Below are 6,981 nucleotides of genomic sequence, written 5' to 3'. Positions count from 1 at the left end.
TTCAATCCATCATTTACCAGTGCTGGGCTCAGACCCCCCTCAACCTTCACCCCCCTTCATATATGATGTCCCACAAAATCATGGCCGTGTTATTCCCAGGCATTGCAGTCTCCTAACATAGTGAGTTCCATGCATTACGCCACGTCCTGTGTGTCAAGCATAGTTACATCAACGAGTGGGAGGTGCAGATAAGTGTGGCGGCTCTGGACCCTACGACAGTCCCAAGCAGTCATAATGGTGGCCGTTGGTTCTGGCTATTGCCGTTATTTGATTTTATGTGGAGACAGGAACACACAAAGGACTATATAAAGGCCTTCAGAACACCTTGAAATCTTTCCAGACCATTTCTTTACTCGTCCGTTGTGCAGTTGGAATAGAGCACACATCTGTGCTCGTTCCCGCGGTCCAAGTGAGTTCAAGAATCTTCATGGTTTGGTTTGTCACCAGTAGTATAAAGCAGATCCAGAACGAGGAGATCGTTCCTCTCTTTCTAGTGGTGTGGACTGTGACTGAGATAACTCGCTACTCCTCCTATACTTTCAATCTACTCAATCTACTCAACTATTTACCACACTTCATCAAATGGGCCAGATATAATTTGTTTATCATCTTGTATCCTGTTGTGTTGTGAGAGATTTATTGACAGTCTATGCTGCCTTGCCCTATGTACAAAATACTGGAATATATTCACTGAGGCTTCCCAGCAAATATAACGTCTCTTTTGACTACTACTATTTCCTCCTCCTTGTTATGTGCTCCCATATTCCATCTTAAACGCTGGTTTTGCCGACGATCCTGGTTATCCTGGTCAATTTTATCACTGTGAGGGGAACGGCTGTACTCTGCACCTAATTGCTGGCTGAGGGGCACAGCCAACAGTCTCACCTACGCACCGTGAGGGGAACGGCAGGAACTAAAAGCCCCTGCAGCCTCGCGCCATCCTGACACTGCTCTCGCGCCGGAAGCACGATAAAAGCCACGCCCACCTCCCGGATCGCGGGACACTTAAACGCTGGTTTTGCCGATGGTCCTGGTCATCCTGGTCAATTTCATCGCCGTGAGGGGAACAGCAGTACTCTGCACCTAATTGCCGTGAGAGGAACGGCCAACAGTCTCAACTGCGTGCCATGAGGGGAATGGCAGAACTACAAGTCCCAGCAGCCTTGCGCCATCCTGAAGCTGCTCTCGTGCCCGGAGGCGTGAAAAAAGCCGCACCCACCTTCCGCAGCGCGGGACAGGCGTTTGCTGTGCCCAGGCCAAGGGCCAGCCCATATGTGCCCATCAGCGACCAGAAAAGGCTGGGCTGGGCCACCCCTCTGAGAGCCGTCTCACTCTCAGATCGTGCGATAAGACTTTGACAGTGCTTGAAGCTCCCATGTTACCTGATTAGTACTTGTAAATCCCTAAGTTTGAACTACTGTTAGCTTATATTTTAAAGAGCATGAGTAAGCACAAAGGTGCTGCAGGCACCCTATATGCCTTTATTATTAGGGCGGAATCCCCATTGACATAGGAAATACAAATGGCAGAGAGACGCTTGACCCCTCTAAACTTCCTACGCATAAACAAACACGCTCTCTTAATCTGAGTGATTCACCACAACTGCCTTCATTAAGCCCAACAATAATAGTTCAAAATGAGCCAATGTCACCTGCTCCACCAAATTCATCTTCTACTCCTTTGATTACAACGTTAGATGATCTGAGTAGATCGGGCATAGCAACCAGACTATGTGCTCCGAGGACATTAGAAGAGCCTAAGGAGATAGATCACTGAATGAAGCAGAGTGATTTGGTGGTCACACAAAACTCAAAACAAAAAGAGTAGGGGGATCACGACCATTGATTAATCCAACATGTCATATAGATGAACAAGTTGCAATGCTGAAAAGATCTGTTAGTACACAGACAGAAGTAGATTCTCCCCTTCTTCCTTTACCAACGAAAGAGAGTTTTGGGGATTTAGATCGCATCCTAACATTGAGATTAGAAACTGCACTTGTATCAATGTTAGCCCAGATTAATGAACTAATGGACAAGAAATTTAGGTTAATGGATAAAAAGATAGAGTAGTTGAACATTGCCATAGGAAATTTGAGTAGCAATGGTGTTATTCACTCAGATGCCATTGAAGGGGCGAGCCAATCAATGCAAGCAGAAGGCCCATCAACTACTAGCGGAGTCGGAATGAGTAATATGGGGAAATACATGGCTACGATAAATCCCATGATAAATTCTAACAATAGGGGTAGAAGCACATGGAGTAGATCACAGGAATCAAATGATAAACAAGGGGAGATGCTTGACATACATTCTGCACACGCAGCTTCTAATTTACCCGTAAACCGTATTGGTTCGGCTGTAATAAACAGCCCAAAAGGTACCAATTTGAAACCAAATACTGATGTCCTGGGCTTGCCACCTGCTTCATGTCCCTATGTGCTAATCCTAGCTGGGGTCCCCACTCTTAAAAGAGAGCAGAATGAATCTTGGTCCAATCTATGGAATAAGACTGTTGATTATGTAGTAATAAATTTCCACCGGCCTCAGATGGTTCGAAGCTTATTAAATATGCCAGAGGAGATATCACCCCAAGGTACCTGTATTTGCGCTCTTCCCCTAGGCTATTTTTATAGACCACCACCTAGGAACACTGTCTATGACGGTGCCTCTGGTGTACTTCCAAATAGGCTCAGACACTGTCTGTTCTATATGCTTTAGACTGACAACTAAACCTTTTAGAATACGGAATACATCTTACTGCTATTACCCAGACAAATTGCAGTATGGATCAGACATGTTATTTAATTATACAATGCCTAGATGAGACCCAGAGCACTTCAAACGCTCGTGAGACATCAGACCCTAATGAACAACAGGAGGTAGACGACTTAAATGTTCCTCCACTTACTTTTTAGAGCACTTTTCTGATTCAACGATTAAATAGCCTACAACAAATATAATCAACCATAATACGAAAAATGGCGTATATTTAGATATGGAATCAAACAAGCAGTTGGAAGTACGACTTACTTCGTGGAACATTGCGGGGCCTAATAGGAATCTTAAAGACACTGAATGGCTTGAATAGATAGAACAGAGTGATATTTGCCTTTTGCAATAGACTTGGGCACTAGAAACCCCTCACAGGGTTGGGTTCAAGACATTCAGTGTCAATGCTATTCCATCGGCAAGAGGCAAGCCATCAGGGAGTCTCGTCATGTGGGTAAGAATTCCTCTTGAAATTGCTACAACCCAATTGTGTATACTGTCCCATGATATGGTTGGTGTGAAAATGATCACACGGGATAAAAAAGAAATATATTTAATTATTTATAATAGACCAAGTCCAGCTACAAAAGAATCATTAGTAATAGAGCAACTCGACTCCCTTTTAAACTCATTAGAGCCGAAGGCAATGGTAATTGTAGGGGGCGATCTAAATTGCAAATTCGAACCAGTGGTGGGCTTTGACAACCTTTTTGAAGATGAAGATATAGCAAATAATATTCCTGCCGTAGAAAGTAGCCCGATAGTGCTGTGCACCGTAGCGGTCGCACAAATATGAAACTAACATCAGGGCAGGGACTCAGAGCTTGTAATGGCCTCTTACCCTCGGAAGGACCATATGCTGACACATTTTGTAGAGGTAATTGCCAGAGTAACATAGACTACATAAGGGTATCCATTGAGTTCTGGCCTAATGTACATGATTCAATACTAGATACCAGAACCGAAAGTGATCACCGACCCCTACACTTGACACTAGCAACTCACCTTTTTTCTGCCACCACCTTCAGTAGTGGAGATAATAATATCTCCACGGATGACATCTTAGTGAGTAATAATCATTGAGCCTTAAAGTGGCCTTACATCTTAGGAAACGATCAGTCTATGAGGCAGATCTATAATACTTTTGTAAACATCATCTCCCCCCACATAGACTTACCAGCAGTAGAATGTCCAATATTTTCCTTACAACATGCCCTCCTAGATGCTTTAGCACAGATTGTGAGTAGAATACCCAAGGAGTGTAGCAGAAGAAGAAAATATTCAAATGTAAGAGCTAACCCCTGGTATAACAAGGAGTGTCATGAAGCAAAAACTGAACATATATTGACAATAAAAAATAACAACATAATTGTCATAAGGGAGAAAAGGATTAAATACAAGAGAATCCTTGCTTATGTAAAAAAAACTGGGATGATAATATTTGGACAGACTTAGTTAGCGCAGCTAAGTCAAAGGACCAGGCATGCTTTTGGCGACTAATAACAAAAGGAAATAAGGTAGGAATTCTAAGGACCTCTTTCTTGATGCCAATACTTGGGTCAACCATTTCTCCCACCTTTATGGGGCAGCTGAAACTGAACAAACATCTACTATTGTTGAATTTGTATTTAATCCAAATGCTATTCATTTACATTTTAGTTTGCAAGAAACACTGATGGCAGTCGATACAGTTAGACCAGGGAAAGCGCCCGGCCCGACAAAATACCGGGAGATTTGCTGAGACATGACAGCAGTGTCTTGGGCCCATACATAAATTGCTTATGCAACGGAATAGTCTCGGGTGCACCAATACCTGAATCTTGGAAAGGGGCAGAAATCACTACGATCTTTAAGAAAGCCAATCGTTATGACCCTGCAAATTATCGCCCAATTAGATTAATTGATATTTTACAAAAAAATGTTGCTAGGCATATTTTAAACAGATTGAACGATTTGCTTGAAGAGAATAATGTGCTCTCAAAATTCCAGGCAGGATTTGGAATTTAAACCAGTACAATCGATCAGGTTTTTAGATGTATATGTTTATGCTGGAAATACATACATTTTAAAAAGGACCACTTGTATATTGCCTTTGTAGACCCAAAGGCCGCGTTCGACCTTATACCTCGAAATTTACTTTGGGAATCGTTGAAGTGTCAAGGGATGCCAGATGAATTACTCGTGTAAATAATAAGACCACAGGACGATAACTTTGCAAAAGTAAGATAGGGCCCGAGGAGCCAACTCACCAAGACTATCCCTGTAAGAAAGGGTGTACGCCAGGGGTGTGTACTGGCACACACCTTATTTTCATTGTATGTAAACGATATCCCAAATTATCTGCACGGATGCACAAATGATTTGCCTAAGTTGGGAGGGGGGGGGGGTGACATGGTGCCAGCTCTTTTATTCACTGACGACACCATAGTGATATCACAAACCCTCAAAGGACTACAATGTGTAATGGATTCTGTCTATGCATATTGTAATATGAAGGGCCTTGAAATAAATTCCTGCAAAACTAAGTATATGGCAATATACACACATAGATATTTTAAAAAGAATTTAGTGATCAATTTCCAAAAGCTAGGGTATGTGCAAAGTTTTAATTATTTGGGAATAACCCTAGATACACAACTATCTTGGAAGCCACAATGGGGAAAAAACAAGATTATTTCGCTTCAAAATTCACTGGTGATAATAAAGAAAGCAGTATTTCGAAAGCAGTGTACGAGCCTTGGAGGTATTTAAACATAAAGCAAAATCTGCCTCTCTTTATGGGGCTGAAATATGGGGGCCCTACTATAAAAAAGAGTTTTTAACTAGAAGAAAACACATTTTTTAGAAGACTATTAAGTCTACTGGTACAAACACCCTTAATTCCCATTGTTATAGATCTAAATGCCAAACGTACAGACCACCATGCTGTATTAAGACCTCTTCTATTTTGGGGGAGACTCTTTTCAACAATAGAATTGACACACTATAAGGAAGGCTTAGAGGAGATTCTAAAGATTGATCAGAGCAGGAGCATCCCATGGCTTAAACATGTTTCTTCTTGGTTTGGGAAACTAGGTCTATCTCATTATTGGGAAGAGCCAACTCAGTTGAGATTACTTTCTAGGAAACTGTAAAAATACACTTTCTGGGCTTATATTCAAAATAGTGTGTTACATAGCTCGGCAACTGGTACATTAACAACAAAGTTCCTTCTTTTCAAAGTAGTAGCAAGCTTTGAGTCTTTTCGCGATGAGGTGATCCCACAATTAGCTAGATCCCTATATATGAAGTTTAGATATGGTGTGTTAAAAATAAATGTGCACAAATCAAAATGGGTTAGTAACCACGATGGAAAAAAAAATGAGTTTTGTGTAATATGTCAAAATGAGACTAAAGAAAATGATTTATATGTACTATTTTTCTGTCCAAAATATGATAAACCCAGGAACAAATTAATTCAACCCATTTGTAAAAACATGAATACTAGGTCTTGTCTAGAGGCGGAAAGAATATTGAAAACAGACACATCCCAATTAATTGTTTTCAGTGTAAGCAGATATTTATTTAATGTAAGTCTCATAAAAGTTAAGCTGGGCTGAAGTTTTAACATTTTACAAATATGTGTACTTAAGCCAGTGATTTTAGCAAGCCTTGCACATGCACTTTATGAACTAATGGTGGCACAAGGAAAAATTGTGATCTTATATTTGAACTAATAAAGTACCTGCAGCTTTTAGAAGATCATACAAGGAATTGCACCGAAAGGTATAAACAATGGAAGATGAGGTTTATTGAGTAATGGATATTGATTCAAGCACTTCATATAAATGATTTTATAACACAACCAATGCCTAGTTTTAATGTACTTATTGTATATTTTAATAGTGATATTGCGGTTAGGTCATGCTACTATCTATTCTTACTAATGCCCTTTTCCTTGATAAATTGATAATAATTGAAGATAAAACTGCATCAACTGTATTTAAATAACTCGAATGTGATTTTTACGACATATCTTTTATTGTTTTAACTGAACCGAAATAAAGAATTTCGAATTTAAATTTGAGTTCCATGCCACCAAGTAGTTCTTTACAGGAGATGCAAACTTCAGTGTTTAAAGACATTATGAAGAAGACTGAGGTATCAAAACTCTACTAGAGATGAACACAGGAGACATGCACAGTTCTGGATTAAAACAAACCATGAAGAT

At 40.5% G+C, this 6,981-nt stretch overlaps 1 pseudogene; it reads left to right on the top strand.

The window, feature by feature from the left end:
* Positions 1–247: 247 nt before the first annotated feature.
* Positions 248–4,923, top strand: LOC147679723 (very-long-chain (3R)-3-hydroxyacyl-CoA dehydratase 1-like; annotated as a pseudogene).
* Positions 4,924–6,981: the final 2,058 nt, after the last annotated feature.

This window comes from Lissotriton vulgaris, chromosome 11, assembly GCF_964263255.1.
Source record: "Lissotriton vulgaris chromosome 11, aLisVul1.2, whole genome shotgun sequence".
Taxonomy (NCBI): Eukaryota; Metazoa; Chordata; class Amphibia; order Caudata; family Salamandridae; genus Lissotriton; species Lissotriton vulgaris.
The sequence above is the reverse complement of the archived record's forward strand: the minus strand, read 5'-3'. Positions and strand labels throughout refer to the sequence as shown.